The sequence below is a fragment of the Muscardinus avellanarius genome (assembly GCF_963383645.1).
Source record: "Muscardinus avellanarius genome assembly, chromosome: Y".
NCBI lineage: Eukaryota > Metazoa > Chordata > Mammalia > Rodentia > Gliridae > Muscardinus > Muscardinus avellanarius.
In genome coordinates this window covers 9057494-9085223 of record NC_137809.1, presented here as the reverse complement: position 1 = coordinate 9085223, position 27730 = coordinate 9057494, and the positions used below count along the sequence as shown (strand labels likewise).

At 37.4% G+C, this 27730-nt stretch overlaps 2 protein-coding genes across 2 annotated transcripts in view; both read left to right on the top strand.

Annotated features, from left to right (window-relative positions):
• The window catches only part of LOC308279535 (F-box-like/WD repeat-containing protein TBL1XR1), a gene marked incomplete at both ends in the record, with an annotated part of 935328 nt that overhangs the window by 75020 nt on the left and 832578 nt on the right, over positions 1-27730 (top strand).
• The window catches only part of LOC308279547 (amelogenin, X isoform-like), a gene marked incomplete at both ends in the record, with an annotated part of 119274 nt that overhangs the window by 36447 nt on the left and 55097 nt on the right, over positions 1-27730 (top strand). The gene's annotated exons all lie outside the window — the stretch shown is intronic.

Below are 27730 nucleotides of genomic sequence, written 5' to 3'. Positions count from 1 at the left end.
GATGATCTTACTTCAATAATTGCATTCCTTATTTCTTTTAGACTCTTTTTTTTTTTTTCGAAGATCCTATATTATTTCTACAGTTATATTCCTGATTTGATGTTGTGGAGATCTCTGAATGTCTGTGTTATCAGGTTCTGATATTGTGGGGTTGTGAGCATTCATTGCTCCATTGTTCTTCCTCTTTTTCATGATTTCAGAAGTTCCTGCCTTCTCTGGGTTCTTCCCTGGGTCACCACGACTTTACTTAGGGTGTTCTGGATCTCGAGTTTGTGGTAATCTCAGCCTCCACTACTTCTTTACTGGGTTGTATTGCAAAGTCTCAGACCCAGGGAGTTAATCAAGGCAGCACAAGACTGTGGGGGTGACTAGCTGGGTGTTTACCCATGGGGAGCTGTGACTAGGGTGTGGTGTCTCTGCCACTGCTACTCCTTCACTGGGTTGGATTGCAAAATCTCAGATTCAGGGAGATTATCAAAGCTGCACAAGTCCCTAGTGGTGCAGTGCTAAAATTTCTCCTTTAGGGGTCTCAATTTCACTTATGGTTGTTTTGCACACTGATCTGGAGTTCTCCCAGCATGGTGAACTCACCACTACTGCTCGCAATATGGCGCTGCTGCCATGCCCTCAGCCATGAGGCTGGCATATTTCTTTTCTGGTTTTGAGCTCTGTTCTGAGTCCCTGTAGGGTGTGATGAGCTTGGCCACTGGGAGTTTTGGATGTTCTTTGCACTGAAAGAACTGCTGAATTACACCTGAATGATACACAGCTGCTCACTTCATCTCCTTGTTTACTTTTCCTCTCTGGAGCCTAGTGCTGTAAGGCAAGATCCCAAGATTAGTTTTAATAAATATGGGTTTTGGAGTATACCTCACTTTGTTCCACTTGCTTTCCCTTCTACAAAATGTTGGAGAATGCATTTGAGGAAAGTTTGAGCTTTCAGCTTAAATTCCTGGGATCCTACCTAAAGGATAATGGTCGTGCTTAATGGATTTTCCTGGGGAGGTTTAACCCTCCTCAGCACACCCCAGCCTGAATTCTATAAAAATGAAGCTTACCCAAGAGCAAGTCTGGCCAAGCACCTCACTGTGGATCCTGAGCCCACTAAGTAAAAACCTCTTAAATGCATGAGGCTGAGCCTCCCAAACCTCTGCCTTTATTCATTCATCCATGCCTTTCTCTAGGTGGGGTCATTGTCTCCTATATCCCAGATATTTTTTTGTTACAAACACTGTAATTTTTAACCTTTACCAGTAGATGGTGAAAAGGGTCTAAGACTATACTCTTTTTCCTGAATGCTACACAGGGGCCATTGACAACCTATGCTCTAAGTAATAGAGGAATCCAGGACACAGAGTACAATGATCTCTGATGCTAGAAATTAAGGGAAAAGAGAACAGAAAAATAATCTGGTGACAGTAAGACCCTGTGTACCCCAGGATTACTCGAGCTGTGCATGGAGTAGGCAAGGTTACATGGCTACCATTGTCATAGCTTAGGATCTGAGCCTGAATATAACTGGACTATAGGAACTTGGGTATTTCCACAGCTACTGCCCCTCCCCAATTCCCAGAAGAGTTCAAGGTGCACACGCACAGGGCACAGTATGAAAGCACAGAAGTCGTTGCTTCCCCCATGTCCTAGAAGATGTAAAGATGCCCATAGGGCTCTATTTGCTTGCCAGTTTGAATGCTATGGACACTGTAATTGTTAATGGCAATGCTTGCAAGGCACAGCCATGAGCAGGAAGATATCACCTATTCTGAGCTGCCAGTGAGAAAGAAACATGCTGATATTTAACAAAAATCTCATGGATGGCATCCAATCTATTGCAGATCCCTATAGATGGACTATGGGGTTTTTTTTCCAGATTTAACTTTTTACAGAGCTTTGAAAATTACTGTCCCATCTTTGATGAGGCAGAATAGACAGGGACTCATTTGGGGGCCTCACAAGACAATAATGAAGCCTCAATAAGAACCAAGCACTGAAGCTATCGCATGGTGGCACATGCTTGTAATCTCCATGCTTGGGAGGCAGAGAAAGGAGAATCACACAGGATCTAAGCCAGCCATTCTGGCTTAAGAGACCCTGTTTCCAAATTTTTTTAAGTATAAAAATAGGTCTGGGAGCCCAGAGGTAGAAGGCTTTCCAGGAACCCCAGTACAACCAAAAAAAAAGAAGAAGAAGAACCAAGCACTGGTTTGGCTTCACTTTCATAGGCAATAGGCATAGGCAGCAAACATTGTAATTTTATGGGTCTACATGCCAGATTGTGACTGACCACAACTAAGTTGTTAGTAAGCATGAAGCAGGTTCAAAGCCCCATCTTGTCTAACCTGCACTATTGAAAAGGAAATTTCTTTCTGTATGGGATCTCATTGTAGAGTAGTTCCATTATTGGGGGAAGCCCACAAATCAGAATTGCCCATTAGGCACCAGACACTCAGTGGTTATCCAAGGAGGATTTTCCATTGTTTATAGGAAGATACTAACATTAAAGACGGTGCTAAACCACCATCAGATGTCACTGTTGATCTGTATTTGTCCTAAAGCTCCAAACACTATTATTAAGTTGATGCTCTTTTTTTGTGTGTGTGTGGTACTGGGGTTCGTGGAAACTCTTCTACCTCTGGGCTACACTCCAAGACCTATTTTATACTTTTTATTTGAAGACAGGGTCTCTTAAGCCAGCACGGCTGAGTTTGAACCTGCGCGATCCTCCTGTCTCTGCCTCCCAAGTGTGGGAATTACAAGTGTGTGCCACCATGCCCAGTGGAAGTTGATGCTCTTTTTGAACCACAAATCTAATAAAAACTGTTCCCAAGCCATAGGTTTATCTGGATATATAAGAGTGCTATGGTGGTAACAGCACAGTGGGCACTTTTTCTTGATTCAAATAGATATTTTTAATTAGTCTTTATTGCAAAGTAAGAAATAGAAGGAAAAAATAGCAGCATGCCATGTAGACACTCTGGAAAGCCTGAAAATGAAACTCCCTCCTCTTACATTGCAGCCCTTAAATACAGTTTTTACTGTTATTCTTTTTATTATCATTAACAACCCAACACAATAGCAACTCATTTTCTCAGGCAGGTGGTATTATCTTCTCCGTGGTCAGTGAACTCACTCACTAAATACAGACACCGATAACTATTTCTACCACTGCCATATTATTGCCTATCAATTATTAGTGCTTTCAAGTAACATATAGTGTTTATAGCCATCATTCCAGGACCATATTACAGAGAAAAAGGGGAGACAGAGGCATTAATTGCAGCCAATTGCAGTTGCAATTGCAATTGCAGCATGGCCCCCCAAAAAAAATGACAAGGAGAATAAGAAGGGGAGTTACAAATGGCATGTAATCTCTAAAAGCAAGATATAAGGCTTTTTCTATCTTTATGGCTTTAAGATGTACCAGGCAGAACTACTTGTGATCACAGAGTTTTGCATTGCATATGAATATATTAGAGTAATATATATGTTATGGTTTGAACTGTTGTGTTTTGGGGAACTGTTCCTGGGGATCTCTGTTGGGCTCCCAGTAACTATTCCTGTAAACTGTGGGTTCTTGTCCAGACTGAGAATAGATATGCACTAGTCCATACTCTTGTTGAAGATGTGTTTATTATTACAGAGATAAAAATACAGATTGTTGCTATGACTAGCTCAGTACTGGGCACAATAAATCTGGCACTGAGTCCGTTCGAGACCGAGTTTCTCAGAAAGGTGGGCAAAGGCTTCGGTTGTAGTTCTGCAGGGGTTAACTTCTGCAGCTATTCCCCTCCCTTAGCAAGTAACAGGTTCTTCAAGTCCCCGTAAGCATGGGGTCTCGTTCCCGGGGGCTTGGGAGAGAGGAATCTGAAGAAATGACGTGGACAACTGCCTCGTGTGCAGCTGACAAAGTTTTAATTCTCATAACTAGTATTATACCCTTATTCCCAGTATAATCACCAAAGAACAATAGTGCGGCATTAAGTGTAAACATGATAAACAGGATAAAAGAAGATCCATGGCATCACAGTTTAAGATTCATCTGAGACCTGGTAATTACAGTCAGCCCCCTTGGCCTTTTGTGATTTAATTCAGGTTTCTGGCCTCACAAGTGAACCCTAGGGGGCAAGGTCTGGAGTCCAGAAAGGAGTCCGCAAAGGCGGGGATCACACCCAAAGTCTGTTTTGGAGAAATTCAGTCTTCTAGGATCTCCTTTAATCTTTTCAGAGTCTTTTGTCCCTAGGGCTTAGTCCATGCCCTCCTCTGCCTGGCAAAATCCAGAGGGCTATGGTGAACATTTGTCTGGTCCTGTCTGCTCTGCCATCCCCTATAAGGCAATACTTATATTACAGTTAGTAGACAGGGTCAAAACATTATAACACAGGTGATTGGATTTCTATATCTTGAAGCCAGTTTTACTATCCTGCTGCTGAGTCACAAATGGTAGGTTTTTGTTAAGTCAAGGCTTTTGCATCTCTAAGATAGCAGATGGCCCAGATTCCAGAGACAATTTTACATCTCTTTGGAGAGTGGGGCAGAAGGTAGTTGCAACTTCCTCTGCTGGCAGAGAGGTGTTGGGAGCTAATCTTTAGATCAAAGGACCTGCTGCGGAAAGGCCAAGAGGAATTTTGCAGCCCCTGAATTCTGACTGCCCTTTATTACAGCTGGAACAATACAGAGAAAGTCTGAGGGCTTGGACATTTTACTAGAAAATTTATCTTTCATGGACTCAACTTCTTCCACAGTCCTAATTCTGGGGATCCTGTTTTACATCATTGGAGCTTATTAGTATAGAAATCTAAGAGCAAGGAGTAATTTTGCCAGAGATTATGCTTCCTTCTCGGGGCTTGCTTTCTTAAGCATTTTGCTGAGCATATGAGCATTTGTCATGCATGTATATGCCAAGAAAGGGCGGTGGCAGATTGTAACTGTTATGGCACCATTAGAAATAGGGGAAGATAGAGCTTAGAGTAAAGCACTATGCCACAAAGTGACATAGTGGAATGACCAGGGAAAAGTAACCAAAGATTCCTGAACACAGAGTATTCTTATAACCAGTCTTATGCCCCAACTAGATACACCCCCTCTGGGGCAGTGGGAGCAGCTCTGTCTTGGCACAAATCCCCATGCCTTTTGTTACACTCCAAAATGTGTTAAGTTACTTATCTGGAGTCTGGGACTTCACTACATCCTTTGAGGAAGTTTGCTTCTCTTAGAAATGTAAGAAGGCCATAGGCTTCTTGTTGCAGGTGAAATGTGCTTGGTGTTTGTGTGGGGAGAAGTAATTCCCCCACCACCACCACACAAACAGACAAACAAAAACCATGGATTATTGTCCTAAGCTAAGAATAAATATTCATCACTTGACAGCTGCTGAAGATTTAAAGAAGTTTATTAAAAAGATAGAAATATAGAGATAGTTACAGCCCTGTGCCAGAGCGGGGCACAGGGAGGCAATTTGAATGAAAATGCCATAGAACTACAGTTTACTAAGTTTTTTATCTCAACCAAGTCCATGGCAGGTCCTTTGGTCTGGAGATAATGCTACCCCTTATCTCCAGCCTCAGCTTTGCTTCTGCTATCTCAGCAGCCAGATTTGGGGCAGGAGGGGGGAGCATTCCTGTCTCCAAACACAGGCTTCTACCTTTTGTCTTATCCCCCAAGATGTGTGAAATTGTTTTAGAAATGTAAAGAAACCTTCTTTCCTGGCTCCAGCCTTCCTCTTTTACAAATGGAAATTACAAGTCTCTGCTAGCTAGCCCTGGCTTTCTTTAGTATAAAAGATATATTTTTAAAATTGGGCTTCTTTCCCACTACTGACACATTAATACATTTTGAAACCTCTTCCCAATACTAGTACAATTCTATTCTCTCACTCATTACACTTGGTGCCTGGAGATCTGCAGTCCTTTTCTTGAAGCTCCTGGCTTTGTTTTTTGTTTGTTTGTTTGTTTTGTTTTGTTTTGTTTTGTTTTTTGTTTTTTTTGTTTTTTGTTTTTTACTACCAAAGATATATTTTGAAAATTGAAAATGTTTCCCAATACTGGTACATTAATATATTTTGAAGCCTTTTCCCAATACTGGTACAGTCCCCCCTCTATCTAGTAACTTTCTGACACCTGTCAGGTCAAAGTTAAATGAAGAAAATACATTTTTATTTTTACAGTTTCTTATTAACAATTAACATGAGCTCAATCCCCATCAATTTTTTCCCTAATTTTACTACATGCATGTACCCATAGCAAAGGAATAAGGATGCTGACTCAGTCTACCTTCTTCAAGCTGAACAGGGATGATGTAGTGGGGCTCCAGCTTTAGCATACATGCATGCAGCTTTGTGTTGAGAGAGTCAGATGGGTGAGTGTCTCTATTGCTGTCCAAAGGGTTTCAATAAATGTTCATCTTTGGCTCCATTTGTAGCACTATCTGAAGTCTAAAAGCTTCAAGCCTATAAGAAACAAAACTTAAAATACAGTTTAGCAGGCATGGCCCCAAAAGCAAAATGACAAGGAGAATAAGAAGGGGAGTTACAAATGGCATGGGCCATGTTATCCATGATGAACTATATCCAAAAAAACACTTGTAATCCCGCACTTGGGTGGCAGAGACAGGAGGATTGCACAGGTTCAAAGCCAGCCTTGTGGGCTTAAGAGACCCTGCTTCAAAATAAAAATATAAAATTAGTCTGGAAGCATAATCTGGAGGTAGAAGGGTTCCAGGAACCCTAGTACCACCAAAAAAAAAAAACTTTATATTGTTGAATATGTGTTCATTGTTCCTTTGTGTATGATATTAAACTGGTTATCTTTTTTGAATTATCAGTGATGTTAAAACAACACATTCCAGGGAACTCTTGACACCCTATATGATGAAGCAAGAGCAAATAATTAATAGTTTCTCTGTTGTTTTGGGTTTTTTGTTTGTTTGTTTTGTTTTGTTAGAGTGTCTTGGCATACTTTGCCAAGTCCAGTATTGATAGCTGCTAAAGCCAAGGCTGAGTCAGTAACTGTCTTAGCGAATAAAAAGTTGAGTTGATTAATTCACATATAGGCATCTAACATTAATCCAGAGATGGCTACTAAAGTGAGAAATAACCCTGCAACAAGGCCTGGGGACCAAAGATGTAAATTATCATTACAATCAGATGATAAAGAAGAAAAAAAATGACTTGTAAATGAAGGGCCACTGGGGGAGTAGGTAAAATCATCCCGAGTTTGCCAACATAACAGCAGCCTTAGAAGCCTTTAGGGATGATGGAATAAGAAAAATTAAACAGAAAACTGATCAGCCTAAGGGTAGATGTAAGTCTGACACTGGGACCAGACTGTCTGTAGTATAATTACATTCTAGATTACATAGCATGGGTCCCACACACAGTCTCTCGGGACAATTACCAAGGTTGGAATGGTGTCTTCCATTGTTTGAACATTTCTATGAGAATTATAACCATAAAAAATCTAAAAAGAACTTTAAGTCAATATTTGTTTGTCTTTTGATATCCTATTCTGTTAGGCCTAAACCAATTAAATAAGAAGTTAAAACCTGTTTTGTTGACTTAAGATTTAAACATACAAAAGTGAAATGTAGCTAGTATATTTTGAGCCATGTAAATCCAGAAATTAGTACTGTGAAGACCTGAAATAGATTTGGGGGTGATTTGAATAAATATTTTAGATGATGTCATTAGTACCAGGTCACCTGGACAAAATAAAGGTTTTCCCTTTCCCTCTGGCACTGTTTGAAGTTTACTTAAACCTGCTGATAGTCTGTAAATACTTGAGATTCTGTATCTAGAAGCACTTTCCTCTTGGGAATATATAAGAGTTAGGCTTACTAAAAACCTACTGTCTTTTAACTAATAAAACCATCTTTATCACATATGCACACAAATATCTCACAAATACTTTATGATTTCCTTTAACCCTCTGATCTTCATTCTGGTCTTTCTTTCCCATGTTGGACAATCTTATGAAAAACCTTAATTTATACAAAATGTTTTCTTAATCTTACAAAATTTTCTTTCTTTTTATTTACCAACATTACACCCACAAACCTTTTACATTTGTCTCTTGGTTTTACATATGAGCCAAACCAAAAAAAAAAAAAAAAAAAAAACCAAAAATCATTTCACAATGCTGTTCATATACCACCAATTTAAAAACCATTTAAAAGACTTAAGTGTTACTTTAAGCCTTATGAAGTTAAAAACATTTTAAAGTATAACATTTTACATTTTTCCAACTTAATAATTTAATTATAGATTACCATAAAAAGTTAAGACATCAAGTAAACATCACCAGCACCTTAAAACATTAATTTTGAAAAAAGGAATAAAAACATAGACAATGCATACCATATGTAATCACATAATTCTATAACTGTATTATAGATTACCACAGAAAACCAGGACATCACATAAGTCTCACGAGTGTCTTAAAACATTAATTTTGTCAAAGAAAAAATAACTTTAAAAGCAATGCATATTGTATTTAATCACATCTCACAGAGCTCTAATTTCTATGACAATCTGGACAGCTTTTTGGGAGTTTACATTTTAGCTAAGACTGGTTGAGATTAAATTAAAAAAAAAAAAAAAGGACTTCCGGGAAGATGGCGACTGAGAAAAGCGGGGCTTAAGAGCCCCGCGAACAACCAATCTCCATTACCACAAAATCAGCGCCTTTCATAGCCAGAAAACACCATCACCAGAGAAACAAAAAATCACCAAGCTCCAGAGAGAAAGCAAACTGAGAACAGAGCTCAGAGCCACAAAGGAGATACATCGGCCTCATGCCTGATGACGCAGCAGCAGCGCTTTACTGCCAGCGGCAGCGGCGACTTCACCAGATGGCTACAGCAAGCCGAGGTGAGCTGCTGCAGAACAGCCAGGTGGGATTTCTCAGTGCAGGGAGCAACTAAAGCTCCCAGTAGCTGAGCTCAGCACACACTGCAAGGATTCAGAGTGGAAATCAAAACCAAGAAAAAAAACGCCAGCCCCACAGCCGAGGACGTAGCAGTGGCACTATATTGCCACCGGCGGCAGCAGCAGAGAATTCACCAAGTCCAGTACAGCTACATCTGTGTACTCAAGAACAGTGAGTCAAATTGCGGGCCACAAAGGAGAAATCCCAGTACTGTACTCACTGGGTCTTGACCCAGTGGGGGAGTGGCGGTGGCAGAGATATCACACCATAGGAGAACGTGCAACCTGGCACCCCCCACAGTCTAAAGCAGCCTCTATCGACTCTCTGGGTTGGAGACTCTGTGATACAACCCAGTAAAGGAGTAGTGGGGTCTGAGATACTAGAGACTCAAGATCCAGAACACCTTAAGTGAAGTCATAGTGACCCAAGGGAAGAACCCAGAGAAGGCACAAACTTCCGAAATCATGGGAAAGAGGAATAATACTGGAGCAATGAATGCCCACAACCCCACAACATCAGAACACGATAAAACTGAAAATCAGAGATTTCTAGAAGATCAAATCAGGAAAATAACTGCAGAAATAATAGAGGTGCTTCAAAAAGAACTCAGAGAGAGCCAAAAAGAGATAAAGGATGCAATTAATGAGGTAAAGGCCTCAATTCAAAGCACAAACAACTGATTAGACCACATGGAGAACAGAATCTCGCTCTTAGAAGATGATCATTCCAAAAATGGATGCATAGTTTCTAATCTAGAAAAAAATATCCGACAGCAGGAATCTGATATTGAAGAAATATGGGCCCATTTTAAGAGAGCTAACCTAAGAATAATTGGAATAGAGGAGGGAAAAGAAAGTGAAACCAAAGGGATCAACAATCTCTTCAAGGAAGTAATAGCAGAAAATTTTCCAAACATAGAGCAAGAGGTTGATACACAGGTCCAGGAAACTTATAGAACTCCCTTTAGACAGGATCAGAGAAGAGGATCCCCACGCCACATAATTGTCAAAATGACCAATGTGGAAGCCAAGCAGAGAATCTTAAAGGCAACAAAAACAAAGGGCCAAGTGACATTCAGAGGCAAACCAATTTGAATCACTCCAGACTTCCCAAACCAAGTTATGAGAGCCAGAAGGGCTTGGAGTAACATATTCCAAACTCTGAAAGAAAACAACTTCCAGCCAAAAATTTCCTACCCAGCAAAACTTTCTATCAAATTAGATGGAGAAATAAGAAGCTTCCATGACAAACAGAAACTGAAGGAATTTATGTCTTCAAAAAGAGCACTAGAGAAAATACTCAAAGAGATTAACTACAAAGAAGAAATAGGTAACACACCAGAACCAGAGAAACAAGATTTTCCATGCAACAGACAACTAAGATTGATTATCTGTGGAGATTCATTATTTATGTTAGTCTTTTACCTATCACTAAATTGTATTGTTTGCCATTATTGTTGTTAATTTTTAGGATTTCTAGTTGGAATATTAATATACCTTCAGATATAGCATTTGGAAATATTTTATCCAACTCTATTAGTAACTTTTAACTCTGTTTACATTGTCTTTGGATATACAATTTTTTTTTTAGGGAGTTTGTATACTCTTCTGTTGCCTGTGCCATTGAAATCATATCCAAGAAATCACTGCCAATTTCAATGTTGTGAGGTTTTATGACCCAGATTTTCTCCTAAAAGTTTATAGTCTTAAGATTTATATTTAGGTCTTTTATCTATTTTGAGTTAATATTTGTATATGGGATTAGGTAAGGGTCCAATTTTAGTCTTTTCCATGTAATTATTATTTTTCAACAATATTTAGTTAAAAGATTATTATTTCCACCACCAAATGTTCGTGGAAACCTTTTCAAAAATAATTTGACAATATAGGGAAGAATTTATCTCTAGGCTTTTATTTAACTCCAATGGTTTATATATCTGCCTTTAGAATAGTACTACACTGTTTCAATTATTGTAGCTTTATATGGTTTGATATCAGAAAATATATATCTTCTAGCTTTGTTCTTTTTCAAGATTGTTTTGGGTATCTAGAGTCCATATTCCATATTAGGATAGATTTTTTTTCTGAAAAATAAATAAATAAATGTATGATAGTTTCACCTAAAAAAAATAGAAAAAAATATTCTCTGGTAAGAAAGAAAGTAAAAAGAAATATTGAAATGTTATCTTTAAGTCATCAAAAGCTTGGTATCAGACAAATGAAACTGTTATGTGAGATTATCATTTTTTATTTTGGATAAATTGCTATAATACTAGATGTCAACCACTAAGCCAAGCATGGGAAAAAGGGATGGGGAGAGAATGGGGTGGGGATCGGGTGGGGGCTGACTGGGCGATGTGTGCATGTATGTCTACAAAAGTTTGTATCCCACTATGATGTATGAATACAGTGCACCAATAAAAAATAAATTTAAAAAAAAAAACTTTGCGCAATAATTTTACTACAGCCAGCAAAAGAGGGAAAAAAACAAACAGGTGGTTCCCTGACATTATATCTCCTTTTTAACAGAGGATCTGGAATCTCTAGTATAACTAAGAATGGTGGAATTGGAGGTCAACCCAGAAGAAGGCAGAATACTGAGTACAGAAATGTTGTATTGGCTGGCCATTTCTGCAGGCTCCCTTTATTAGGGAGCCTGCAGAAATGGCCCTTGAACTTATCACTGCGAACTTGGATCTGAGGACCCCAGGTCCCTCTGGACCTTCAGGAACCCAGACTTTTAATGGTTTCCCTTGCACTGTGAGCAGGGCCTTGGAGACCCTTTTTGTCCTGGTTGAGGGCATTTACACCAGAGATACCCTTTATCTCCACACTTAAAACAGACTTGAGCTCAGGCTTTTATGGGATTAGTGCTCAGCCAGAATTTTTTCATAACTTTTGCCTTCTGTTGACAGAGGACAGGGATGAAGCCTGAGGAACAAAAGGTTCTGAAAGAGTCAAAGAAGATTCTACAAAAGGCCAAATCCTCCAAAAACTCTGGGTGTGACTCCTGTCCTCTCTGGAATTTACCCTCTAAGGCCCACCAGTGAGAGCAGGAGGCTGATCTTAATCACAAGACCTATAATGTCTCATGAGGTCTTTTTGTCTTGCTTATGATTGTAAATTAGCAATTTACCCCCCCCATTGTGTTTTGGTATTTACTCTTTCCCATGAGGATTTTATAATTAACCTAACTGGAGGAGGGTATAAAAACCTAGCTTTAGAGAATAAATTTTGTCAGTTGCATGAAAAGAGGCAATTGTCCAGGTCCATCATTTCAGGTCTCTCGCTCCCAAGTCCCAGAGAGGAATCTCCACAAATGGTACTGCAAAACAGGGACTTAAAGGAGTTAATGTGAGAAGAGGGAGAGATCACTGCAGAAAGAGGTGAGCAGCCATTGGACACAAAGTAAAAATCCTTTTGTAAAGATAGTATATCATCTTTTAAAGCAATATAAGATGAAAATAACACAAGAGGAATTACCAAATTGCTATGAACTAGCAATCAAATATAATCATTGGCTTCTGGATAAAGGAACTCTAGATGAAGAAATATGGAATAGAATTTGAGAAAATATAATGAAGGCCTATAGGCAAGGGGAGAAAATTTCCCATCAGTGGTGGGTCACTTAGTCTTTAATTAGAATGCTTATCCAACAAATTGATGGCATGGTTTTTTATATGGAAAGTGAAACTGAAAATTTTCTTCATGTATATAAATTGTCAGAGGAAGATCTAGATCGTGCTAAAAAAATAGGAGATAATGTTTGCCTCAGAAATCCCAGGAAATGAAGTCAGAATGAGTGTCATGGCACCAGTCCTCGCTCCCCCTTTGGCCCCTGTGGCAAAAAACCATATACCTTTTAGAACAAAGAGCGGATCAGTTCTGCAGACTTATGTCTTTTAAATCTTGGGACTATCCTGCACACCTAGCTTTCACTTTTCCTGTCACTTTTAAACTGATCGGAGGGGTCTGAATAAAACATGCACACTCTATGGGCCTGTTTCTAATTACTGCATTGAATTCTTGCACTTTTGAGCTGAGAACTGGATCCCTTATGATTTCTGTACAGTAGCAAAGATGGTCCTTACAGGACAACAATATTTGCAATGGCAGATATGGCTTAATGAGGAGGCAAAACAAACTATGCATGATCAAATGGCTCGGGGAAATCCAGCCCTGTTGTCCTATGAGTTAACTCACTGGAGCTGGAGCTTGGTCAGATGTAAGAACTCAGGTCCAAAATGTACAACCACAGCAGCTGTATTGGATTCGAGAAGCCACTGTTATAGCTTGGCAAAAGAATTGAAACAGGAATGGGAGAGCCATTTACAAAAATCTTACAGGGACCCGCTGAAGAATATAGTTCTTTTAATTAGAAACTGCAGGATTCTATTTAAAAAACTAAAAAGAATGCAAATTTGTCAGAAATGTTGATTAGACAACTAGTTTTTAACATTAATGAAGATTGCCAAATGGCTATTTGGCCCATTAATGAAAGCAGGAATGATTTTGATTATATCAAAGCATGTCAACACATAGAAACAGTAAGACGTAATGCCCAGATAGAGACAATTGAAACAGAAAAGGATACAGAATATAAGTAAACAAAAGTGTTTTAATTATGGGAAGCCAGGATATATAAAAAAAATGTAGAGCTCCCCTACAAGTAAAGAAAGATGGACAGAAGAGAGGAAAACAGCCACACCCTAGAATATGTCCTAGGTATAAGAAAGGGAAATATTTAAATAAATAAATAAATAAATAAATAAATAAATAAATAAATAAATAATAAAGTAGATCTAAATTTGATAAAGACAAAAGCAAATTACAAAAAAAATCAGAAAAACTAATAGGGGGGGGGTGGGTGTTCTCTCAGCCCTGAGCAAAATGAGAGACAATTTTCTGAACAGGAGCTTAAAATAATAAAATCTTTTAAAAAATATGGCGATCAAAAAAAGACCACTCCTGTAACTTTGTCAAATATAATGACACTTACTGCAGCCAGGCAAGGAAGTGCTGCTATAGACTTACCAGCTCCTCATTCTCAACAATTATTTGTTATTAATAATTCTTATAAAATAAATCTTGAATAAGTGGACCTGATTCCAAAAAATGCTGTAGGGTTAATTCTTGGCTGCAGCAGCAATACCTTAAAGGGCCTCCTTGTCCATACTGGTGTGATTGATGAGGATTATACAGAAGTGATTTCTGTCATGATACCTGTTTCCAATAATATAGAGATAAAGGAGAATATCACTCAATTGCTAATTCTTTCCTATATCAAACCCAGTACCAAAAATAACAAAACACCACAAAATATAGTAAAATATAAAAACAAATTAATGTTTTATAGACCCTGGGAAAAAGAATTTTCAGCAAAGTACAAAAATTTGAAGCATTCCTTTCTTTAATTTTGTAATTCTTTACTGTGGAATAGCTCAAAATATCAGTTTTGTTCTAAGTAATAAAATTAATAATTGAACAAGGAAACATAATTTGGATTATAAAATTATTGCTTTAATAAAAATTCCTTGTTTGTGTTTTGAATGATTGACATTCTAGTTGGAGTTAGGTGAAATCTCAGGGTAGTTTTGATTTGCATCTCTCTGATTGCCAGTGATGTTGAGCATTTTTTCATGCATTTATTGGCCATTTGAATTTCTTCTTTTGTGAAGTATCTATTTAGTTCGCTTGCCCATTTTGTTATTGGATGCTTTGTTTTCTTAGAGTTGAGTTCTCTGTATATTCTAGATATTAGTCTTCTATTGGTGGTGTAGGTGGCAAAAATCTTCTCCCATTCTGTTGGCTCTTGATTGAGGTTCTTAATAGTTTCCTTTGCTGAACAGAATCTCTTCAGTTTCATGCAATCCCATGTATTGATTCTCCTTTTTTTTTTTCTTTCTTTCTTTTTTTTTTTTTTTTTTTTTTTTTTTTTGGTGGTACTGGGGTTCCTGGAAGCCCTTCTATCTCCGGGCTACACTCCCAGACCTATTTTTACTTTTTTTTTTTAAATTTGGAAACAGGGTCTCCTAAGCCAGTGCGCGTGGCTAGCTTCGAACCTGCGCGATCCTCCTGTCTCTGCCTCCCAAGTGCGGGGATTACAAGCATGCGCCACCACGCCCGGCTTGATTCTCCTTTTAATTTGTTGTGCCTTTGGGGTCTTGTTGAGGAAATGTTTATCTGTGCCTATGTGTTGCAGTGTTGAACCTATGCCCTCTATGCTAAGTGAGATTAGTCAGTCACAAAAAATAAGAAATCAGATGCTTTCCCTAATATGTGAGAGTTGGGGAGAAATGGGTCATAGGAGGAACTCTTGAAAAAGGAAATCCTATAGAGGAGCAAACAAGACAATCTAAAGAAGGAGAAAGAAGGGGGAAGAGGAAAATCGCTAAAACACACAATGTACTTAAACATATCAAAGTCAATCACTAAGCCAAGCAAGGGAAGGAGGGACGGGGAGGGAATGGGGTGGGAATTGGGTAGGGGTTAAATCAGTAATGTGTACATGTTTGTACACACAGGTTTTTTACCCCAATATGATGTTTGAATATAATGCACCAATAAAAAAAATTTAAAGGAAAAAAAAGAATGGAAAAAAATCCTTAAACTGTGAAAAAATAAGTAAAAAATAAATAATAAATAATAGAGAATGTTAATTAATCTAAAAAATATTATTAAGACTCTTCAACCCATGGGTGCATTGCAGCCAGGCATGCCTGCCCTACCCATGATACCAAAGATTCATAGATCATTATAATTGATTTAAAAGATTGCATCTTCTCAAAGATGGTCAAAGATTTGTTTCTATTCTTCCCTCTCTTGATAATGTTCAGCCTGTAAAATGACTTCAGTGGAGAGTACTACCTCTCTCCAACTATGTATCAATATTTTGCTGACACAGCCTCACAGCCTATCAGAAAGTTGTGCCCAAAGGCATACATGCTCCATTATATGGATGATGTTTTACTTGTTCACCCTAAAAAGGAAACCCTACTTAATCTTCTTTTTTTTTTTTTTTTTTTTTTTTTTTTTGGTGGTACTGGGGTTCCTGGAAGCCTGGAAGCCCTTCTTCCTCCGGGATACACTCCCAGACCTATTTTTATATTTTTGAAACAGGGTCTCTTACGCCAGCACGGCTGGCTTCGAACCTGCGCGATCCTCCTGTCTCTGCCTCCCAAGCGCGGGGATTACAAGCGTGCGCCACCGCGCCCGGCCCACTTAATCTTCTTAAAGAAACAGTTCAAGCCTTACAGGCTCAAGGTTTGAAAATCGCCCCAAAGAAAATTCAAACTATGCTTCCTCATGATTATCTAGGTTATATAGTGCAGAGGCAGACAGTGAAACCAAAGATTGCCCAAATAGACATCCCAGCTAATTGTACTCTAAATGACAGGCAAAAATTGTTAGGAGCTATTAATTGGATTCAACCCACTAGAATTCGAAATTGTACCCTACAACATCTTTTTCCACTTTAGAAGGAGACTCTTCCTTGGACAGCCTGCAAGTGCTCACCACACAAACAAAACAAGAGTTAAAATGAGAAAAGTAAATAATCTCCGAGGCGTGCATTCAACCATAAAAACCTAACAAAAAATAGGATTATTGATTATGGGCACTTCCAATAAACCTACAGAAATTATATTTCAGGAGAAGAAGCCATTAAAATGGGTGTGTACCCATCATAAGGGGTCAAAAACAATTATCCCTTACACTGACCATTTGTATGCAATAATTGTCTAAGATAGAAAAAGGATTATTTCTCCCTTTAAATATGATACCAAATATATTACTATATGATTTAAAAAGAAAACTGTCCATAATCTTCTGAAACTTTATACTTCCTTACAAATTGCTTTAGTTAATGTTTTTGATGATCCTCAGGGAAAATTGTAAAATTTCCGACTAGATGTAATGGGATTATAAATTCTATTGTTCTTTAACAACCTATTCCTAAAGCTCATTTTTTGTTTGTTTCTTTGTTTGTTTGTGTGGTAGTGGGGCTGCTGGAAGCCCTCCTACCTACCTCCGGGCTACACTCCCAGACCTATTTTATACTTTCTATTTGAAAACAGCGTCTCTTAAGACAGCGCAGCTGACTTTGAACCTGTGCAATCCTCCTGTCTCTGCCTCCCAAGCATGGGTATTACAAGTGTGTGCCACCACACCTGGCCGCACTTGTTAATTCTTGCTTTAATTTCCTGAGCTTTGGAGGTTTTGTTGAGAAAGTTCCTGCCTGTGCCAATATGTTGTAGTGTTGAGCCTATGCTCTCCTCTAATAACTTCACAGTCTCTGGTCTAATTTCTAAGTCTTCGATCCATCTCGAGTTGATTCCTGTGCATGGTGAGAGGTAAGGATTTAGTATCCTTTCTACAAATGGATAGCCAGTTCTCCCAGCCCCATTTGTTGAAAAGGCTATCTTTTCTCCAGCATATGAATTTGGCCCCTTTGTCAAAGATTAATTTACTAAAGCTGTGTGGATTTGTTTCTGTATCTTCTATTAAAATCCACTGGTCAGTATACCTGTTATTGTGCCAGTACCATGCTATTTTTACTGCTATTGCACTATAGTATAATTTGAAGTCTGGGATTGTGATGCCTCCTGCATGGTTCTTATTGCTGAGAATTGCTTTGGCTATTCTGGGTCTTTTCTTTCTCCATATACAGTTCATGATTGATTTTTCTAGGTCTATGAAGAATGTCGCTGGTATTTTAATGGGAATTGCTAAATTATCATTGTTTTAATATAAAATTTGTACAAATAGATTTTACAATATCAGATGATGATGAATAATATTCAAAATTACTACCAGAAAAAGATTTACTTGTTCCAATTTGATATTAAATTACTAAAATTTTATTGTTGATTTTATAATTTAACTAATAAAATGTACTTAGTAATAAAGGTGACATAAATTCTCACATGATACTCTCAACTGTAAATCCAGCTTTTATAAACTAAAAGTAGAATTTCCCTTTCTTTTTCTCAGTAGACCAGATTGTTATTTTTTTCATTGGTGCATTGTAGTCATACATCTTAAATGGGGTACCACCCACACATTACTCATTTAACCCTTACCCAATTCCCATTTCATATTCTCCACCCTTTCTCCTTCTCATGTTTGGCTTAGAGATTGCCTTTGATATGTTTGTGAATGTTCATCATGTACATTATAAAATTTCCCTCTTCTCCCTTTCCACCACTCAGTTTGGTAGCCTTATTTACCCATCTATGATTTATCTTTCCTCATCTAGAGCTCCTCCTATGACCCCTTTTCTTTCTAGCTTCCACATATTATGGAGAACATCGAATTGCTTACTTTTTGTGACTATTCTCACTTGTATAATTTTGGCCAATTTAATCTAGTTCCTTTTAAATAATGTAATTTTGTTCCTCTTTACAAAAAATTTTTGTGTACATATTCCATAGTTTTGTAATACATTTCACCTGTTGATGAAGATCTTGGCTGGTTTTATAGTTTGGCTATTGTGAATTGTGCAGCTGTGAACACAGATTTCATTGCATTACTATGGCACTTTGATAACCTTTTTTTTTTTGGTAGATCACCGATTTGTTCCAATTCTCCTTCATCTCCTCCTCCTCCTCCTCCTCCTCCTCCTCCTCCTACTCCTCCTCCTCCTCCATCTCCTCCATCTCCTCCATTTTCCTTTTTTTTGCAAGACTGTGGATGGAACCCAGGGGCATTTTACTTCTGAGATACCCCCCAGTCCAATTTTTTATTCTTTATTTTGAAACAGGGTCTCACTGAGTTGAAAAGGGCTTCACTAAGCTTCATCTGAGGTGCTCAGTAAACCACAATTCTCTTGTCTCAGTCTCCCAAATGCTGGGATTACAAGCATGCACCAACAGGTCCAGCTCATTCCCATTTTAAGAATCCTTCATTCTATTTTTCAAAGTAGTTGAACTAATTTGCAATCTCACCAACAATGTATTAGACTTTCCACTTCTCCACAGCTTTTCCAGCATTTGTTGTTCTATTTTTCTAAGGTGGAAACTCAATGCTAGAAATATCCATCCTAAAATGGCTTACAAATGTCCCAAAGACTCCCAAAATATTTTGTCTCTGCTTTAATTATACATTTTTCCTTATCTTATTCCTTTTTTGATCCAGTCTTTAATGTAGAAAAGTAGCATTGATCTTTATAAATTTGTAATTCCTCTTGGTCATCTTATTGTTTATTTTTACTTTCATCCCATTAATGTCTATAAATATGAAAGAAACTTCATTATTTTTTAATTGGCTATCATTTGTTTTGTGGCCTAGATTGAGTTTTTTTTTAATGAAGATTCAATAAACATCCAAGAAAAATGAGTATGCTATTATTGTCATTTTAATACTCTGTGTATGTCTAATTGATTCATTGGCTTATACTGTTCTTTAGGTCTGAGAAGTCTTAACTGATATTCTATTTGTAAGATTAATGCTATGAAAACTGTGTTGACATTTTCCTGTATTAATGTAGTGGCATATATCTCATTCTTAAGGCTATAAAGAGTTTGTTTGATAAAGTGTGCAGACAAGACTTCTAGAAAGATTGCGACTAAGGAAAGCAGAAAATATCTCTGATCTCCATTGCTTTAAAAACAGCATTTTTACAAAAACAAGAACACACCATAACTTTATTTATTTAATTTATTTTTTTGCGGGTCTGGGGATGAAACCCAGGGGCATTTGACCTCTAAGCCACACCCCCTGCCCTATTTTTTTTATTCTTTATTTTGAAACAGGGTCTCACTAAGTTGCAGAGGGCCTCACTAAGTAGCTGAGGCTGTCCGCGAACCGCGATCCTCCGGTTTCAGCCTCCCAAATGCTGGGATTACAAGTGTGCGCCACCACGCCCGGCCAAACCATAACTTTAAATAGAACATGATAAGTAAAAAGCAGCAGTAAAAAAAAAAAAAAGCTACAGGACTAATGAGTGAGTGAGCAAAATAGAACCCCACCTGCCATCAACAGCTGCAGTTGTGGGGGGCACAGTGATGTCATCCTGTCTCACTTCCTTGACTCCAAAGACTCACAGGAAAACAGTGACTTGAAATAAAGTAAGTAGCTGCAGACAATCAGAATTGTAAGCCATGAGTTCCTTCTGCCCAAACACTATCTACAACTTGAATCAGTGTGGCTGAGCTCACCACACCCTCCAGAGATCCAGAGTGGTTCTCAACAACTCCATAAGTGGATTTGCCATCCACACCAAAGAATGTTCAGCTCAGCACCCCCAGGGTCTCCCACTACCAAAAAAACCTCTCTGGGTATGGGATTTTGTGGTTCAACCTGGTGAAGGTAAGGGCAGAGTCTGCTGTTAGATATAGCAGAGGCTCAGACAGACTCAGACTCTGCATCAGTAAAAATTTGTGAAGAAGGACCTATACGTCACACTAGATTCAACTAGTAGAATCTCCAGGATCATCACAGGCCACCAAATTGTGGTGAACAGAGAGAAGTAATACCAGCTCACCCTAGCTTTGAAAAACAGAGACTCTTTTTTCCCAGAGGCATCTGCCACCTACAGAGGCAGAATAATATTCAGGCTCCCTATCAATGGAAAGCATGGAGGGTGACCTATGCTTAGCAAAAGATCCAGACCATTGATACAAGCCATCTACACAGAATGAGAAAAACTCAGAGAACCAGGCTTCCTGGAGAAAACTGCAAGGCTGGTAAAACATGAGCATTAATTCATGTAATTCGTCATGTCAACAGAACAAAAAAGTTGCACGATCATGTCAACGGATGCTAAAAAAGCATTTGAAAAAAATGCAACATCCATTAATGCTAAAAAGCACTGCCAAGAATTAGAATAGAAGAAACATACCTCAAAACCATAAAAACAATCTACAATAAGCCCACAGCCAGCATTATATTAAATAAGAAAAAGACTACAAGAATTTTCCTGAACAAGAGAAACAAGACAAGAATGTTCATATCACCACTTCTTTTAATATACTACTTTAGATTCTAGATAGAGCAATAAGGCAAGAAAACAAAATCAAAGGAGTACAAATAGGAAAAGAAGAAATCAAACTTTCACTATTTGCAGAGGACATGATACTAAGAAGACCCAACAAACTCAACCAAAGGCTTATAGAACTGATAAAAAAAAATCAGCAAAGTGTATGGATAGAAAAATTAATCTTAAAAAATCAGAAGCTTTTCTGTACACCAACCATAAATCCACTGAAAAAGAAATCCAGAAAACACTTACATTCATGATATCCCACAAAAAAATACTTAAATACACTTAACCAAGGAGGTAAATGACCTCTACAAATTAAGTTACAAAACACTGAAAAAAATTGAAGAAGATCTTAGAAGATGGAAAGATTTTCCATGTTCATGGATAGGCAGAATAAAAAATAAATACCCATACTTCCAAAAGTGATCAACAGATTCAATGCAGTACTCATTAAATTATCAAGGTTATTTCTTACAGACAGAAAAAATCTGTTCTTAAGTTTATTTAAAACAACAAAATTTCAGAATAGCCAAAGTAGTTCTCAGCAATAAAATCATACAAGAGGAATTACAATTCCTGACTTCAAACTATACTACAAACCATACTAATAAAAACAGCATGGTACTGGCACAAAAACCGATATATAGACCAATGGAGCAGAACGGAAGACTTAGAAACAAACCCACACACTTAGAGCCATTTTATTTTTGACAAAGAGCCAAAAACACACTGGAAAAAAGACAGCCTGAACAAATAGTGTTGGCAAAACTGATTAACCATATGGAGGACAAAAATAAACACCACTTTCTTACCCTGCACAAGAGTCAATCCAAGATAAATCAAAGACTTGGAAATTAGACCAAAGACATTGCAGCTTCTTGAACAGGGCATAGGTCCAACAGTGCAACACGTAGGCACAGATAAAGCCTTTCTCAATAAGATTCAAAAGGCACAAGAAACTAAAATATGAAGCAATACATGGGAATGCATTAAACTGAAGATTTTATACAGCACAAGAAACAGCACAAGAACCCAAATTGAGAGCCAACAGAATAGAAAATTTTTGCCACCTATTCCTCTGATAGAGGACTAACATTTATAATATGCAGAGAACTCAAGAAACTCAGCATCAAGAAAACAAATAACCTAATCAAAAATGGATAAGTGAATTAAATAGGCACTTCACAAAAGAAATTCAAATGACCAATGAATATTCAATGCTCAACTTTATTATCAATTAGAGAGAGGCAGTCAAAACTACCCTAAGATTTTACCTAACTACAACTAGAATGGCAGTCATTTGAAACACAAGCAACAACAAATGCTGGCAAAGATGTGGAGAACTTTAAAACATTGTTGGTGGGATTGCAAATTAGTGCAACAATTTTGGAAAAGAGTAATGAGAATTCTCAGAATAAAAGGGAATGAACTTATCAGATGATCCAGCAATATCACTTCTGGGTATCTACCCAAAATAATGGAAACCAAACTACCAAACCAATGCATGTGTATTTATGTTCATAGCTGCACAATTCACAATTGCCAAACTATGAAACCAGCCAAGATGTCCATCAACAAATGAATAGATTACAAAAATATAAAATATGTACACAGTAAAATTGTGCTCAGCCACAAAATTTACATAATTTACAGGGAAATAGATAGAGCTGGTAAATATTATGCTGAGATTTCTTCAGTCACAAAAAATAAGAAATTAGATGCTTTCACTAATATGTGAAAGCTAACAAGAAAATGGGTCATAGGAGTAATTCTAGACAAAAAGGGAGATAGTATAGATTAGCAAATAAGGCAACAATAAGGCAATGTATCTGAGAGGGGCTGGTGGGGGGGAAGCAAATTTTTCTAATGTACATGATGTACATTAACAAACATATCAAAGTCAATCAAACATGAGCAGTGAGGGGGGAGAAAATGGGGCAGAAATTGGGTAGGGGCTAATTTGGTGATGTGTGCATGTACTGTACTCCACTAAGACATATGACTAAAATGCACCTGAAAAAATTAAAAAGTAAAGTGGGCAGACATAGAATGTTTACTATCATTTCACCCTCTTGCTATGTGTTTTTTTTTTAATCAGTATGTAATGACTTGCTTTGTTCTTATAAATTTTGGCTTAAATTATACTTTTTGAGATATAAAAATTGCTACCCCGTATTTGCAAAGAATATCTTTTCATACTTTCACATTTAGCCTGTAAGTAGTTAAATTACATTCTTTAATCTGTTTTGCCAGTCTTCTACTTGAAGTAGTTGTCACTACCTCAGTAATAATACCATTGGTATTCAATGGCATTATTGAGAAATATTTTTATTTTCTATTTTGAGTTGTATTGTTATATTTTCTGTTTGATGGGGCTTTTTATTTGTTCCTCTGGTACAATATACCCTTTTTCTGTTTTTGGTGTTTATTTTTTATTTATGTTGTGTTCTATTTTAAGTCTTTTCTTTAGTACTGCTTTGGTAATTATAAATTCATTAAGTTTCTACTTGTTTTGAAAGATTTTTATTTCTTTATTAATTTTGAAAGAAAACTTTGATTTATAAAGCAGTCTATTTTTTAAATTTTATTTTATTGGTGCATTGTATTCATACATCATATTGGGGTAAAAAAAATGTGTGGACATATATGTACATATTGCCCATTTAGCCCCTACCCAATTCCCACCCCACTCCCCCCCATCCCTCATCTCCATGCTTGGCTTAGTGGTTGACTACAATATGTTTAAGTACATTGTGTGCTATAGAGAATTTCCTTCTTCCCCACTCTCATCCCCTCATTTATGTCATCTTGTTTGCTCCTCTATAGGATTTAATTTTTCATCTAGAGTTCCTTCTATGACCCATTTCTCCTTACCTTTCACATATTAGGGAAAGCATCCAATTTCTTATTTTTTTCTGACTGACTAATCTTAGCATAATGTCCTTAGCATAATGTCCTCCAGTTCCATTCATTTCTCTGAAAATTATGTAACTGAGTTTTTTTTTAATGGCTGAGTAAAATACATATCCTACAGTTTTGTAATCCATTCAACTGTTGATGGACATCTCGGCTGGTTCCATAGTTTGGCTATGGTGAATTGTGCAGCTATGAACATAGATACACATGAATTAGTTTGGCAGTTTGGTTTGCTTTCTTTTGGGTAGATACCCAGAAGTGGTATTGCTGGATCGAATGGTAGATTTGTTCCCATTCTTCTGAGGATCCTCTGTACTGTTTTCCAAAGTGATTGCACTAATTTTCAATCCCACCAACAATGTTTTAGAGTTCCCACAACTCCACATCCTTGCCAGCATTTGTTGTTGTTTGTATTCTGAATGATTGGCATTCTAGTTGGGGTAAGGTAAAATCTCAGGGTCGTTTTGATTTGCATCTCTCTGATTGCCAATGATGTTGAGCATTTTTTCATGCATTTATTGGCCATTTGAATTTCTTCTTTTGTGAAGTGTCTATTTAGTTCACTTGCCCATTTTGTTATTGGATGCTTTGTTTACTTAGTGTTGAGTTTCTTGAATTCTCTGTATATTCTAGATATTAGTCCTCTATCAGAGGAGTAGGTGGCAAAAATCTTTTCCCATTCTGTTGGCTCTCGATAGAGGTTCTTGACAGTTTCCTTTGCTGAACAGAAGCTCTTCAGTTTCATGCAATCTCATTAATTGATTCTCCTTTTAATTTGTTGTGCCTTTGGGGTCTTGTTGAGAAAGTGTTTATCTGTGCCTATGTGTTGCAGTGTTGGACCTATGCCCTCTTCAAGGAGCCTCAAGGTCTCTGGTCTAATTTCCAAGTCTTTGATTCATCTTGAATGGACTCTTGTGCAGGGTGATAAAGGGGGATTAATTTCCATTTTTCTGCATACGATTTAACCAGTTTGGCCAACACCATTTGTTAAAGAGGCTATCTTTTTTCCAGTGTATGTTTTTGGCCCCTTCTCAAAAATCAATTGGCTGAAAGTGTGTGAATTTGTTTCTGGGTCTTCTATTCTGCTCCATTGGTCTATGTAACTGTTTTTGTGCCAGTACCATGCTGTATTTTTGCTACAATTGCTTTATAGTATAAAGTCAGGGGTTTTTTTTTTTTTTATTCCTCCTGCATGCTGTTTCTTTCTGACAATTACTTTGGCTATTCTGGGCCTTTTGTTGTTCCACGTGTTTTAAGGACCGATTTTTCTGATTGTGAGGAATGATCTTGGTAGTTTAATAGGCATTGTGTTGAATCTGTAGATCACATTTGGAAGTATGGCCATTTTGATAATATTTGTTCTGCCTATCTATGATCATGGAAGATCTTTCCATCTCCTAAGGTCTTCTTCAATTTCAATTACTTTTTAAGTTTTATCATTTATTTTAGAGGTATTTTACCTCTATGACGTCGGTTTCATTGAATGTATTTGGGAGAGTCACACGTTTTTCTATTTTATGAAATAGTTTGAGGAGTATTGGGGTTGGTTCTTTTATAAAAGTTTTATAGAATTTACTAGGCAAATTTTCTGGTCCTGGACTTTTCTTTGATGGTAAGCTCTTTATTGCTGTTTCAATTTTTTGAATGCTATTGGTAGGTTTAAGTGTTCAATATCTTCTTGACTCAGTGTAAAAAGGTTGTATTTATCTAGAAAATTGTCAATTCCCTCCAGATTTTCCTTTCTCAAAGTAGTTTCTAATAATCCTCTGGATTTCTACACTGTCAGTAGTAATATCTCCTTTTCCTTCTCTTATCTTCATAATGTGGGTTGATTGATTCTCTCTCTCTCTCTCTCTCTCTCTCTCTCTCTCTCTCTCTCTCTCTCTCTCTCTCGTTATGTTGGCTATTGGTTTTGTTGATTTTCTGTATTGATTTTTTATTCTCTACTTGGTTAACTTCTGCTCTGATTTTAATAAATTTCTGTCTTCTACTGGCTTTGGGGTTAGACTTCCTGTTTTTCAAGGGGTTTGAGGTGTGTTGTTAGGTCACTTATTTGAAGATTTTCTGATTTTTATGTGAGCACTCAGCGCTATAAATTTTCCTCTTAATGCTGCCTTTAAAGTGTCCCAGAGGTTTTGATATGTTGCATCTCTATTTTTGTTTGTTTCTAGATATTTCTTGATTTCACCTTTTACATCTTTTATGACCCATTTATCATTCAGAAGTGCGGTGTTTAGTCTCCACATGTTTGTGTTGTTTCTCTGGGTCTTCTTATAGTTGACTTCTAGTTTCATTCCATTATGTATGTAACATTTTTTAAAATTTTCTAGTGCTCATTTTGTGTCTCCGGATGTGATCCATTTTGGAGAAGGTTCCATGAGCAGCTGAGAAAAATGGAAACTCTGTTGTTGTTGGGTCAAATATTCTATATGTCTCCAAAAGGTCCATTTGATTAATGGTGTTTTTTAGGTCTGAGGCATCTTTACTGACCTTTTGTGTAGAAGTTCTGTCTAATGGTGTGAGAGGGCTGCTGAAATCTCCCATTATTATTGTATTGGGATTTATGTGTGACTTAATGTCACAAAGAGTTTGTTTTATGAAAGTAGCTGCACCTATGTTTGGGGCATAGATGTTGATTACTGTTATTTCTTCTTGCTGGATTATTCCTCTTACCAGTAAAATATGACCTTCTTTGTCTCTTCTAATAAGTTTGGGCTTGAAGTCTAACTTGTCTGATATCATCGTTGCTACTCCTGCTTGCCTCCGAGATCTGTTAGCATGGATTGCCTTGCTCCAGCCCTTTACCTTGAGTTTGTTACTATCTTTACTTGTAAGGTGTGTTTTTGCAAGCAGCAGATAGATGGATTCTGTTTTTAATCCATGTTGCCACTTTATGTCTTTTTATTGTTGCACTGAGGCCATTTATATTCAGTATGATTATTGAGATAAGATTTTTAATTCCTAACATGCTAAGATTTTATTTGAGTTTACAATACTGTTTATTCTTCTTTGCTTAGTTGTCTGCTGGATGGAAATTCCTGTTTCTCTGGTTCTGGCTTGTATTAACTATGTCTTATTTGTAATTAATCTCTTTGAGTATTTTCTCTAGTGCTAGTTTTGAAGACATAAATTCCTTGAGTTTCTGTTTGTCATGGAAACTTCTTATTTCCCCATCTAATTTGAAAGATATTTCTGCTGTGTAGGAAATTTTTGGCTGGAAGTTGTTTTCTTTCAGTGTTTGGAAAATGTTACTCCAGGCCCTTCTGGCTTTCATGACTTGGTTTGGGAAGTCTGGAGTGACTCTAATTGGTTTGCCTCTGAATGTCACTTGGTCTTTTGATTTTTTTGCCTTTAAAATTTTCTCCTTGGCTTCTCCATTGGTCATTTTGACTATCGTGTGGTGTGGGGAACCTTTTCTCTGATTTTGTCTAAAGGAGTTCTATAAGTTTCCTGAACCTGTGTAACAACCTCCTGCTCTATGTTTGGGAAAAATTCTGGTATTGCTTCTTTGAAGAGATTGTTGATCCCTTTGGTTTCATCTTCTTTTCCCTCCTCTATGCAAATTATTCTTAGCTTAGCTCTCTTAAAATGGGCCCATAGTTCTTCAGTGTCCAATTTGTGCTGTCGAATTGTTTTTCTGTTACAAACTATGCATTTGTTTTTGGAGTGATCATCTTCTAGGAGCGAGATTTTATTCTCCATGTGGTCTAATCAATTGTTTATTAGTTTGAATTGATGCCTTTACTTCAATGATGCATCCTATATTTCTTTCAGACTCTCTCAAAATTATTTTTTAAAGTCCTGTATTTATTTCTACAGTTACATTCCTGATCTGCTCTTCTAGAGATCTCTGCATTTCTGTTATCAGGTTCTGATATTGTGGGGTTGTGGGAGCTCATTGCTCCATTGTTGTT